This window comes from Crinia signifera, unplaced genomic scaffold (assembly GCF_055691185.1).
Source record: "Crinia signifera unplaced genomic scaffold, ASM5569118v1 HAP2_SCAFFOLD_74, whole genome shotgun sequence".
NCBI lineage: Eukaryota > Metazoa > Chordata > Amphibia > Anura > Myobatrachidae > Crinia > Crinia signifera.
This window is the reverse complement of record NW_028142643.1, coordinates 635998-649519: the sequence shown is the minus strand read 5'-3', so window position 1 is coordinate 649519 and position 13522 is coordinate 635998. Positions and strand designations below refer to the sequence as shown.

The following is a 13522-nucleotide window of genomic DNA, read 5'->3' as shown; positions in this document are numbered from 1 at the left end:
CTCCAAATCTAAGAGTCATTTGCTTTGAGCACAACATTGGGTGGTGTTTATTCCCTTTTCAGATCCATGCCTCCCTCATGGCAGGCGAGAATTCTACCACTAAACCACAAGATTCTACCACTAAATCATTGTATGTTGAATTCTATGCCTGCACCACCAAAATGCAAAAAGCCAGGCACTCTTTAACAAAATATATCGCTGTTTCAGGTGTACATCAGTGGGTGAAACCATGCAGGAATATCAGGATCTACTGAATGTGGAAACTTTGCTTTGGTTTAGTAGTGTAGATTGAAGAGCAAGCGTTGCCTTGCCTTGATGCTACAACACTGTAACAAAGCCTGGCCAGCTTAGTCAATAGAAATAAAACTCCCAAGCTAAGAGTCATATGCTTTTAGTACAACATTTGTTTGGTGTTTATTCCCTTTTCACATCTAGACCTCTCTCTTGGCAGGTGGGAATTCTACCACTAAACCACAAGATTCTACCATTAATTTATTGTATGTGGAATTCTATACCTGCACCACCAAAATGCAAAGAGCCAGCCACTCTTTAACAAAATATACCATCATTTCAGTAAAACTTGAGTACTGCATTGGCCGGGAATCGAACCCGGGCCTCCCGCGTGGCAGGCAAGAATTCTACCACTGAACAACCAATGCTTCACATTTTACTTCAAGGTTACTTACCCATTTTCCTCAATGTGTGAAACCAAGCATGCATCTCAGTGTACTGAATGTGGTAGCCTAGATCTACTTTAATAGCTTGTAGGGCACTCCTTGGCTTGAGTGGCCTTTTTGTCACATCACAGTAACCAAGCCTGGCTAGCTCAGTCGGTAGAGCATGAGACTCTTAATCTCAGGGTCGTGGGTTCGAGCTCCACGTTGGGCGGTGTTTTTTCCCAGAATTCTACAGGCGAGATCTCTGTCACTACACAACCAAACGTGTTTTATTTGAAACTTAAAAGAGGTGTACATCAGTGTGTGAAACCAAGCAGGAATCTCAGGATCTACTAAATGTGGAAACCTTGCTTTGGTTTTATAAATTGAAGGGCAATCCTTGCCTTGCCATGATGCCATAACACTGTAAAAAAGCCTAGCTATCTGAGTCAATAGCGAATAAGACTCCAAATCTAAGAGTCATTTGCTTTGAGCACAACATTGGGTGGTGTTTATTCCCTTTTCAGATCCATGCCTCCCTCATGGCAGGCGAGAATTCTACCACTAAACCACAAGATTCTACCACTAAATCATTGTATGTTGAATTCTATGCCTGCACCACCAAAATGCAAAGAGCCAGGCACTCTTTAACAAAATATATCGCTGTTTCAGGTGTACATCAGTGGGTGAAACCATGCAGGAATATCAGGATCTACTGAATGTGGAAACTTTGCTTTGGTTTAGTAGTGTAGATTGAAGAGCAAGCGTTGCCTTGCCTTGATGCTACAACACTGTAACAAAGCCTGGCCAGCTTAGTCAATAGAAATAAAACTCCCAAGCTAAGAGTCATATGCTTTTAGTACAACATTTGTTTGGTGTTTATTCCCTTTTCAGATCCAGACCTCTCTCTTGGCAGGTGGGAATTCTACCACTAAACCACAAGATTCTACCATTAATTTATTGTATGTGGAATTCTATACCTGCACCACCAAAATGCAAAGAGCCAGCCACTCTTTAACAAAATATACCATAATTTCAGTAAAACTTGAGTACTGCATTGGCCGGGAATCGAACACGGGCCTCCCGCGTGGCAGGCGAGAATTCTACCACTGAACAACCAATGCTTCACATTTTACTTCAAGGTTACTTACCCATTTTCCTCAATGTGTGAAACCAAGCATGCATCTCAGTGTACTGAATGTGGTAGCCTAGATCTACTTTAATAGCTTGTAGGGCACTCCTTGGCTTGAGTGGCCTTTTTGTCACATCACAGTAACCAAGCCTGGCTAGCTCAGTCGGTAGAGCATGAGACTCTTAATCTCAGGGTCGTGGGTTCGAGCCCCACGTTGGGCGGTGTTTTTTCCCAGAATTCTACAGGCGAGATCTCTGTCACTACACAACCAAACGTGTTTTATTTGAAACTTAAAAGAGGTGTACATCAGTGTGTGAAACCAAGCAGGAATCTCAGGATCTACTAAATGTGGAAACCTTGCTTTGGTTTTATAAATTGAAGGGCAATCCTTGCCTTGCCATGATGCCATAACACTGTAAAAAAGCCTAGCTATCTGAGTCAATAGCGAATAAGACTCCAAATCTAAGAGTCATTTGCTTTGAGCACAACATTGGGTGGTGTTTATTCCCTTTTCAGATCCATGCCTCCCTCATGGCAGGCGAGAATTCTACCACTAAACCACAAGATTCTACCACTAAATCATTGTATGTTAAATTCTATACCTGCACCACCAAAATGCAAAGAGCCAGGCACTCTTTAACAAAATATATCGCTGTTTCAGGTGTACATCAGTGGGTGAAACCATGCAGGAATATCAGGATCTACTGAATGTGGAAACTTTGCTTTGGTTTAGTAGTGTAGATTGAAGAGCAAGCGTTGCCTTGCCTTGATGCTACAACACTGTAACAAAGCCTGGCCAGCTTAGTCAATAGAAATAAAACTCCCAAGCTAAGAGTCATATGCTTTTAGTACAACATTTGTTTGGTGTTTATTCCCTTTTCAGATCCAGACCTCTCTCTTGGCAGATGGGAATTCTACCACTAAACCACAAGATTCTACCATTAATTTATTGTATGTGGAATTCTATACCTGCACCACCAAAAAGCAAAGAGCCAGACACTCTTTAACAAAATATACCATAATTTCAGTAAAACTTGAGTACTGCATTGGCCGGGAATCGAACACGGGCCTCCCGCGTGGCAGGCGAGAATTCTACCACTGAACAACCAATGCTTCACATTTTACTTCAAGGTTACTTACCCATTTTCCTCAATGTGTGAAACCAAGCATGCATCTCAGTGTACTGAATGTGGTAGCCTAGATCTACTTTAATAGCTTGTAGGGCACTCCTTGGCTTGAGTGGCCTTTTTGTCACATCACAGTAACCAAGCCTGGCTAGCTCAGTCGGTAGAGCATGAGACTCTTAATCTCAGGGTCGTGGGTTCGAGCCCCACGTTGGGCGGTGTTTTTTCCCAGAATTCTACAGGCGAGATCTCTGTCACTACACAACCAAACGTGTTTTATTTGAAACTTAAAAGAGGTGTACATCAGTGTGTGAAACCAAGCAGGAATCTCAGGATCTACTAAATGTGGAAACCTTGCTTTGGTTTTATAAATTGAAGGGCAATCCTTGCCTTGCCATGATGCCATAACACTGTAAAAAAGCCTAGCTATCTGAGTCAATAGCGAATAAGACTCCAAATCTAAGAGTCATTTGCTTTGAGCACAACATTGGGTGGTGTTTATTCCCTTTTCAGATCCATGCCTCCCTCATGGCAGGCGAGAATTCTACCACTAAACCACAAGATTCTACCACTAAATCATTGTATGTTAAATTCTATACCTGCACCACCAAAATGCAAAGAGCCAGGCACTCTTTAACAAAATATATCGCTGTTTCAGGTGTACATCAGTGGGTGAAACCATGCAGGAATATCAGGATCTACTGAATGTGGAAACTTTGCTTTGGTTTAGTAGTGTAGATTGAAGAGCAAGCGTTGCCTTGCCTTGATGCTACAACACTGTAACAAAGCCTGGCCAGCTTAGTCAATAGAAATAAAACTCCCAAGCTAAGAGTCATATGCTTTTAGTACAACATTTGTTTGGTGTTTATTCCCTTTTCAGATCCAGAACTCTCTCTTGGCAGATGGGAATTCTACCACTAAACCACAAGATTCTACCATTAATTTATTGTATGTGGAATTCTATACCTGCACCACCAAAAAGCAAAGAGCCAGACACTCTTTAACAAAATATACCATAATTTCAGTAAAACTTGAGTACTGCATTGGCCGGGAATCGAACCCGGGCCTCCCGCGTGGCAGGCGAGAATTCTACCACTGAACAACCAATGTTTCACATTTTACTTCACGGTTACTTACCCATTTTCCTCAATTTGTGAAACCAAGCATGCATCTCAGTGTACTGAATGTGGTAGCCTAGATCTACTTTAATAGCTTGTAGGGCACTCCTTGGCTTGAGTGGCCTTTTTGTCACATCACAGTAACCAAGCCTGGCTAGCTCAGTCGGTAGAGCATGAGACTCTTAATCTCAGGGTCGTGGGTTCGAGCTCCACGTTGGGCGGTGTTTTATCCCAGAATTCTACAGGCGAGATCTCTGTCACTACACAACCAAACGTGTTTTATTTGAAACTTAAAAGAGGTGTACATCAGTGTGTGAAACCAAGCAGGAATCTCAGGATCTACTAAATGTGGAAACCTTGCTTTGGTTTTATAAATTGAAGGGCAATCCTTGCCTTGCCATGATGCCATAACACTGTAAAAAAGCCTAGCTATCTGAGTCAATAGCGAATAAGACTCCAAATCTAAGAGTCATTTGCTTTGAGCACAACATTGGGTGGTGTTTATTCCCTTTTCAGATCCATGCCTCCCTCATGGCAGGCGAGAATTCTACCACTAAACCACAAGATTCTACCACTAAATCATTGTATGTTGAATTCTATGCCTGCACCACCAAAATGCAAAGAGCCAGGCACTCTTTAACAAAATATATCGCTGTTTCAGGTGTACATCAGTGGGTGAAACCATGCAGGAATATCAGGATCTACTGAATGTGGAAACTTTGCTTTGGTTTAGTAGTCTAGATTGAAGAGCAAGCGTTGCCTTGCCTTGATGCTACAACACTGTAACAAAGCCTGGCCAGCTTAGTCAATAGAAATAAAACTCCCAAGCTAAGAGTCATATGCTTTTAGTACAACATTTGTTTGGTGTTTATTCCCTTTTCAGATCCAGACCTCTCTCTTGGCAGGTGGGAATTCTACCACTAAACCACAAGATTCTACCATTAATTTATTGTATGTGGAATTCTATACCTGCACCACCAAAATGCAAAGAGCCAGCCACTCTTTAACAAAATATACCATAATTTCAGTAAAACTTGAGTACTGCATTGGCCGGGAATCGAACACGGGCCTCCCGCGTGGCAGGCGAGAATTCTACCACTGAACAACCAATGCTTCACATTTTACTTCAAGGTTACTTACCCATTTTCCTCAATGTGTGAAACCAAGCATGCATCTCAGTGTACTGAATGTGGTAGCCTAGATCTACTTTAATAGCTTGTAGGGCACTCCTTGGCTTGAGTGGCCTTTTTGTCACACAACAGTAACCAAGCCTGGCTAGCTCAGTCGGTAGAGCATGAGACTCTTCATCTCAGGGTCGTCGGTTCGAGCCCCACGTTGGGCGGTGTTTTTTCCCAGAATTCTACAGGCGAGATCTCTGTCACTACACAACCAAACATGTTTTATTTGAAACTTAAAAGAGGTGTACATCAGTGTGTGAAACCAAGCAGGAATCTCAGGATCTACTAAATGTGGAAACCTTGCTTTGGTTTTATAAATTGAAGGGCAATCCTTGCCTTGCCATGATGCCATAACACTGTAAAAAAGCCTAGCTATCTGAGTCAATAGCGAATAAGACTCCAAATCTAAGAGTCATTTGCTTTGAGCACAACATTGGGTGGTGTTTATTCCCTTTTCAGATCCATGCCTCCCTCATGGCAGGCGAGAATTCTACCACTAAACCACAAGATTCTACCACTAAATCATTGTATGTTAAATTCTATACCTGCACCACCAAAATGCAAAGAGCCAGGCACTCTTTAACAAAATATATCGCTGTTTCAGGTGTACATCAGTGGGTGAAACCATGCAGGAATATCAGGATCTACTGAATGTGGAAACTTTGCTTTGGTTTAATAGTGTAGATTGAAGAGCAAGCGTTGCCTTGCCTTGATGCTACAACACTGTAACAAAGCCTGGCCAGCTTAGTCAATAGAAATAAAACTCCCAAGCTAAGAGTCATATGCTTTTAGTACAACATTTGTTTGGTGTTTATTCCCTTTTCAGATCCAGACCTCTCTCTTGGCAGGTGGGAATTCTACCACTAAACCACAAGATTCTACCATTAATTTATTGTATGTGGAATTCTATACCTGCACCACCAAAATGCAAAGAGCCAGGCACTCTTTAACAAAATATACCATAATTTCAGTAAAACTTGAGTACTGCATTGGCCGGGAATCGAACCCGGGCCTCCCGCGTGGCAGGCGAGAATTCTACCACTGAACAACCAATGCTTCACATTTTACTTCACGGTTACTTACCCATTTTCCTCAATGTGTGAAACCAAGCATGCATCTCAGTGTACTGAATGTGGTAGCCTAGATCTACTTTAATAGCTTGTAGGGCACTCCTTGGCTTGAGTGGCCTTTTTGTCACATCACAGTAACCAAGCCTGGCTAGCTCAGTCGGTAGAGCATGAGACTCTTAATCTCAGGGTCGTGGGTTCGAGCCCCACGTTGGGCGGTGTTTTTTCCCAGAATTCTACAGGTGAGATCTCTGTCACTACACAACCAAACGTGTTTTATTTGAAACTTAAAAGAGGTGTACATCAGTGTGTGAAACCAAGCAGGAATCTCAGGATCTACTAAATGTGGAAACCTTGCTTTGGTTTTATAAATTGAAGGGCAATCCTTGCCTTGCCATGATGCCATAACACTGTAAAAAAGCCTAGCTATCTGAGTCAATAGCGAATAAGACTCCAAATCTAAGAGTCATTGGCTTTGAGCACAACATTGGGTGGTGTTTATTCCCTTTTCAGATCCATGCCTCCCTCATGGCAGGCGAGAATTCTACCACTAAACCACAAGATTCTACCACTAAATCATTGTATGTTGAATTCTATGCCTGCACCACCAAAATGCAAAGAGCCATGCACTCTTTAACAAAATATATCGCTGTTTCAGGTGTACATCAGTGGGTGAAACCATGCAGGAATATCAGGATCTACTGAATGTGGAAACTTTGCTTTGGTTTAGTAGTGAAGATTGAAGAGCAAGCGTTGCCTTGCCTTGATGCTACAACACTGTAACAAAGCCTGGCCAGCTTAGTCAATAGAAATAAAACTCCCAAGCTAAGAGTCATATGCTTTTAGTACAACATTTGTTTGGTGTTTATTCCCTTTTCAGATCCAGACCTCTCTCTTGGCAGGTGGGAATTCTACCACTAAACCACAAGATTCTACCATTAATTTATTGTATGTGGAATTCTATACCTGCACCACCAAAATGCAAAGAGCCAGCCACTCTTGAACAAAATATACCATAATTTCAGTAAAACTTGAGTACTGCATTGGCCGGGAATCGAACCCGGGCCTCCCGCGTGGCAGGCGAGAATTCTACCACTGAACAACCAATGCTTCACATTTTACTTCAAGGTTACTTACCCATTTTCGTCAATGTGTGAAACCAAGCATGCATCTCAGTGTACTGAATGTGGTAGCCTAGATCTACTTTAATAGCTTGTAGGGCACTCCTTGGCTTGAGTGGCCTTTTTGTCACATCACAGTAACCAAGCCTGGCTAGCTCAGTCGGTAGAGCATGAGACTCTTAATCTCAGGGTCGTGGGTTCGAGCCCCACGTTGGGCGGTGTTTTTTCCCAGAATTCTACAGGCGAGATCTCTGTCACTACACAACCAAACGTGTTTTATTTGAAACTTAAAAGAGGTGTACATCAGTGTGTGAAACCAAGCAGGAATCTCAGGATCTACTAAATGTGGAAACCTTGCTTTGGTTTTATAAATTGAAGGGCAATCCTTGCCTTGTCATGATGCCATAACACTGTAAAAAAGCCTAGCTATCTGAGTCAATAGCGAATAAGACTCCAAATCTAAGAGTCATTTGCTTTGAGCACAACATTGGGTGGTGTTTATTCCCTTTTCAGATCCATGCCTCCCTCATGGCAGGCGAGAATTCTACCACTAAACCACAAGATTCTACCACTAAATCATTGTATGTTGAATTCTATGCCTGCACCACCAAAATGCAAAGAGCCAGGCACTCTTTAACAAAATATATCGCTGTTTCAGGTGTACATCAGTGGGTGAAACAATGCAGGAATATCAGGATCTACTGAATGTGGAAACTTTGCTTTGGTTTAGTAGTGTAGATTGAAGAGCAAGCGTTGCCTTGCCTTGATGCTACAACACTGTAACAAAGCCTGGCCAGCTTAGTCAATAGAAATAAAACTCCCAAGCTAAGAGTCATATGCTTTTAGTACAACATTTGTTTGGTGTTTATTCCCTTTTCAGATCCAGACCTCTCTCTTGGCAGGTGGGAATTCTACCACTAAACCACAAGATTCTACCATTAATTTATTGTATGTGGAATTCTATACCTGCACCACCAAAATGCAAAGAGCCAGCCACTCTTTAACAAAATATACCATCATTTCAGTAAAACTTGAGTACTGCATTGGCCGGGAATCGAACCCGGGCCTCCCGCGTGGCAGGCGAGAATTCTACCACTGAACAACCAATGCTTCACATTTTACTTCAAGGTTACTTACCCATTTTCCTCAATGTGTGAAACCAAGCATGCATCTCAGTGTACTGAATGTGGTAGCCTAGATCTACTTTAATAGCTTGTAGGGCACTCCTTGGCTTGAGTGGCCTTTTTGTCACATCACAGTAACCAAGCCTGGCTAGCTCAGTTGGTAGAGCATGAGACTCTTAATCTCAGGGTCGTGGGTTCGAGCCCCACGTTGGGCGGTGTTTTTTCCCAGAATTCTACAGGCGAGATCTCTGTCACTACACAACCAAACGTGTTTTATTTGAAACTTAAAAGAGGTGTACATCAGTGTGTGAAACCAAGCAGGAATCTCAGGATCTACTAAATGTGGAAACCTTGCTTTGGTTTTATAAATTGAAGGGCAATCCTTGCCTTGCCATGATGCCATAACACTGTAAAAAAGCCTAGCTATCTGAGTCAATAGCGAATAAGACTCCAAATCTAAGAGTCATTTGCTTTGAACACAACATTGGGTGGTGTTTATTCCCTTTTCAGATCCATGCCTACCTCATGGCAGGCGAGAATTCTACCACTAAACCACAAGATTCTACCACTAAATCATTGTATGTTAAATTCTATACCTGCACCACCAAAATGCAAAGAGCCAGGCACTCTTTAACAAAATATATCGCTGTTTCAGGTGTACATCAGTGGGTGAAACCATGCAGGAATATCAGGATCTACTGAATGTGGAAACTTTGCTTTGGTTTAGTAGTGTAGATTGAAGAGCAAGCGTTGCCTTGCCTTGATGCTACAACACTGTAACAAAGCCTGGCCAGCTTAGTCAATAGAAATAAAACTCCCAAGCTAAGAGTCATATGCTTTTAGTACAACATTTGTTTGGTGTTTATTCCCTTTTCAGATCCAGACCTCTCTCTTGGCAGATGGGAATTCTACCACTAAACCACAAGATTCTACCATTAATTTATTGTATGTGGAATTCTATACCTGCACCACCAAAAAGCAAAGAGCCAGACACTCTTTAACAAAATATACCATAATTTCAGTAAAACTTGAGTACTGCATTGGCCGGGAATCGAACCCGGGCCTCCCGCGTGGAAGGCGAGAATTCTACCACTGAACAACCAATGTTTCACATTTTACTTCACGGTTACTTACCCATTTTCCTCAATTTGTGAAACCAAGCATGCATCTCAGTGTACTGAATGTGGTAGCCTAGATCTACTTTAATAGCTTGTAGGGCACTCCTTGGCTTGAGTGGCCTTTTTGTCACACAACAGTAACCAAGCCTGGCTAGCTCAGTCTGTAGAGCATGAGACTCTTAATCTCAGGGTCGTGGGTTCGAGCCCCACGTTGGGCGGTGTTTTTTCCCAGAATTCTACAGGCGAGATCTCTGTCACTACACAACCAAACATGTTTTATTTGAAACTTAAAAGAGGTGTACATCAGTGTGTGAAACCAAGCAGGAATCTCAGGATCTACTAAATGTGGAAACCTTGCTTTGGTTTTATAAATTGAAGGGCAATCCTTGCCTTGCCATGATGCCATAACACTGTAAAAAAGCCTAGCTATCTGAGTCAATAGCGAATAAGACTCCAAATCTAAGAGTCATTTGCTTTGAGTACAACATTGGGTGGTGTTTATTCCCTTTTCAGATCCATGCCTCCCTCATGGCAGGCGAGAATTCTACCACTAAACCACAAGATTCTACCACTAAATCATTGTATGTTAAATTCTATACCTGCACCACCAAAATGCAAAGAGCCAGGCACTCTTTAACAAAATATATCGCTGTTTCAGGTGTACATCAGTGGGTGAAACCATGCAGGAATATCAGGATCTACTGAATGTGGAAACTTTGCTTTTGTTTAATAGTGTAGATTGAAGAGCAAGCGTTGCCTTGCCTTGATGCTACAACACTGTAACAAAGCCTGGCCAGCTTAGTCAATAGAAATAAAACTCCCAAGCTAAGAGTCATAAGCTTTTAGTACAACATTTGTTTGGTGTTTATTCCCTTTTCAGATCCAGACCTCTCTCTTGGCAGGTGGGAATTCTACCACTAAACCACAAGATTCTAACATTAATTTATTGTATGTGGAATTCTATACCTGCACCACCAAAAAGCAAAGAGCCAGACACTCTTCAACAAAATATACCATAATTTCAGTAAAACGTGAGTACTGCATTGGCCGGGAATCGAACCCGGGCCTCCCGCGTGGCAGGCGAGAATTCTACCACTGAACAACCAATGCTTCACATTTTACTTCACGGTTACTTACCCATTTTCCTCAATTTGTGAAACCAAGCATGCATCTCAGTGTACTGAATGTGGTAGCCTAGATCTACTTTAATAGCTTGTAGGGCACTCCTTGGCTTGAGTGGCCTTTTTGTCACACAACAGTAACCAAGCCTGGCTAGCTCAGTCGGTAGAGCATGAGACTCTTAATCTCAGGGTCGTGGGTTCGATCCCCACGTTGGGCGGTGTTTTTTCCCAGAATTCTACAGGCGAGATCTCTGTCACTACACAACCAAACGTGTTTTATTTTAAACTTAAAAGAGGTGTACATCAGTGTGTGAAACCAAGCAGGAATCTCAGGATCTACTAAATGTGGAAACCTTGCTTTGGTTTTATAAATTGAAGGGCAATCTTTGCCTTGCCATGATGCCATAACACTGTAAAAAAGCCTAGCTATCTGAGTCAATAGCGAATAAGACTCCAAATCTAAGAGTCATTTGCTTTGAGCACAACATTGGGTGGTGTTTATCCCTTTTCAGATCCATGCCTCCCTCATGGCAGGCGAGAATTCTACCACTAAACCACAAGATTCTACCACTAAATCATTGTATGTTGAATTCTATGCCTGCACCACCAAAATGCAAAGAGCCATGCACTCTTTAACAACATATATCGCTGTTTCAGGTGTACATCAGTGGGTGAAACCATGCAGGAATATCAGGATCTACTGAATGTGGAAACTTTGCTTTGGTTTAGTAGTGTAGATTGAAGAGCAAGCGTTGCCTTGCCTTGATGCTACAACACTGTAACAAAGCCTGGCCAGCTTAGTCAATAGAAATAAAACTCCCAAGCTAAGAGTCATATGCTTTTAGTACAACATTTGTTTGGTGTTTATTCCCTTTTCAGATCCAGACCTCTCTCTTGGCAGGTGGGAATTCTACCACTAAACCACAAGATTCTACCATTAATTTATTGTATGTGGAATTCTATACCTGCACCACCAAAATGCAAAGAGCCAGCCACTCTTTAACAAAATATACCATAATTTCAGTAAAACTTGAGTACTGCATTGGCCGGGAATCGAACCCGGGCCTCCCGCGTGGCAGGCAAGAATTCTACCACTGAACAACCAATGCTTCACATTTTACTTCAAGGTTACTTACCCATTTTCCTCAATGTGTGAAACCAAGCATGCATCTCAGTGTACTGAATGTGGTAGCCTAGATCTACTTTAATAGCTTGTAGGGCACTCCTTGGCTTGAGTGGCCTTTTTGTCACATCACAGTAACCAAGCCTGGCTAGCTCAGTCGGTAGAGCATGAGACTCTTCATCTCAGGGTCGTGGGTTCGAGCCCCACGTTGGGCTGTGTTTTTTCCCAGAATTCTACAGGCGAGATCTCTGTCACTACACAACCAAACATGTTTTATTTGAAACTTAAAAGAGGTGTACATCAGTGTGTGAAACCAAGCAGGAATCTCAGGATCTACTAAATGTGGAAACCTTGCTTTGGTTTTATAAATTGAAGGGCAATCCTTGCCTTGCCATGATGCCATAACACTGTAAAAAAGCCTAGCTATCTGAGTCAATAGCGAATAAGACTCCAAATCTAAGAGTCATTTGCTTTGAGCACAACATTGGGTGGTGTTTATTCCCTTTTCAGATCCATGCCTCCCTCATGGCAGGCGAGAATTCTACCACTAAACCACAAGATTCTACCACTAAATCATTGTATGTTAAATTCTATACCTGCACCACCAAAATGCAAAGAGCCAGGCACTCTTTAACAAAATATATCGCTGTTTCAGGTGTACATCAGTGGGTGAAACCATGCAGGAATATCAGGATCTACTGAATGTGGAAACTTTGCTTTGGTTTAATAGTGTAGATTGAAGAGCAAGCGTTGCCTTGCCTTGATGCTACAACACTGTAACAAAGCCTGGCCAGCTTAGTCAATAGAAATAAAACTCCCAAGCTAAGAGTCATAAGCTTTTAGTACAACATTTGTTTGGTGTTTATTCCCTTTTCAGATCCAGACCTCTCTCTTGGCAGGTGGGAATTCTACCACTAAACCACAAGATTCTAACATTAATTTATTGTATGTGGAATTCTATACCTGCACCACCAAAAAGCAAAGAGCCAGACACTCTTCAACAAAATATACCATAATTTCAGTAAAACGTGAGTACTGCATTGGCCGGGAATCGAACCCGGGCCTCCCGCGTGGCAGGCGAGAATTCTACCACTGAACAACCAATGCTTCACATTTTACTTCACGGTTACTTACCCATTTTCCTCAATTTGTGAAACCAAGCATGCATCTCAGTGTACTGAATGTGGTAGCCTAGATCTACTTTAATAGCTTGTAGGGCACTCCTTGGCTTGAGTGGCCTTTTTGTCACACAACAGTAACCAAGCCTGGCTAGCTCAGTCGGTAGAGCATGAGACTCTTAATCTCAGGGTCGTGGGTTCGAGCCCCACGTTGGGCGGTGTTTTTTCCCAGAATTCTACAGGCGAGATCTCTGTCACTACACAACCAAACGTGTTTTATTTGAAACTTAAAAGAGGTGTACATCAGTGTGTGAAACCAAGCAGGAATCTCAGGATCTACTAAATGTGGAAACCTTGCTTTGGTTTTATAAATTGAAGGGCAATCCTTGCCTTGCCATGATGCCATAACACTGTAATAAAGCCTAGCTATCTGAGTCAATAGCGAATAAGACTCCAAATCTAAGAGTCATTTGCTTTGAGCACAACATTGGGTGGTGTTTATTCCCTTTTCAGATCCATGCC

General features: G+C 42.2%; 2 non-coding genes across 2 annotated transcripts; both read left to right on the top strand.

Moving 5' to 3' along the window:
- The first annotated feature begins 8662 nt into the window (after positions 1-8662).
- Positions 8663-8735, top strand: TRNAK-CUU (transfer RNA lysine (anticodon CUU)). The gene has a single exon. It is a non-coding gene; the product is annotated as a tRNA-Lys (tRNA).
- Positions 8736-10904: 2169 nt separating this feature from the next.
- TRNAK-CUU (transfer RNA lysine (anticodon CUU)) lies at positions 10905-10977 on the top strand. Its single transcript has one exon. It is a non-coding gene; the product is annotated as a tRNA-Lys (tRNA).
- Positions 10978-13522: the final 2545 nt, after the last annotated feature.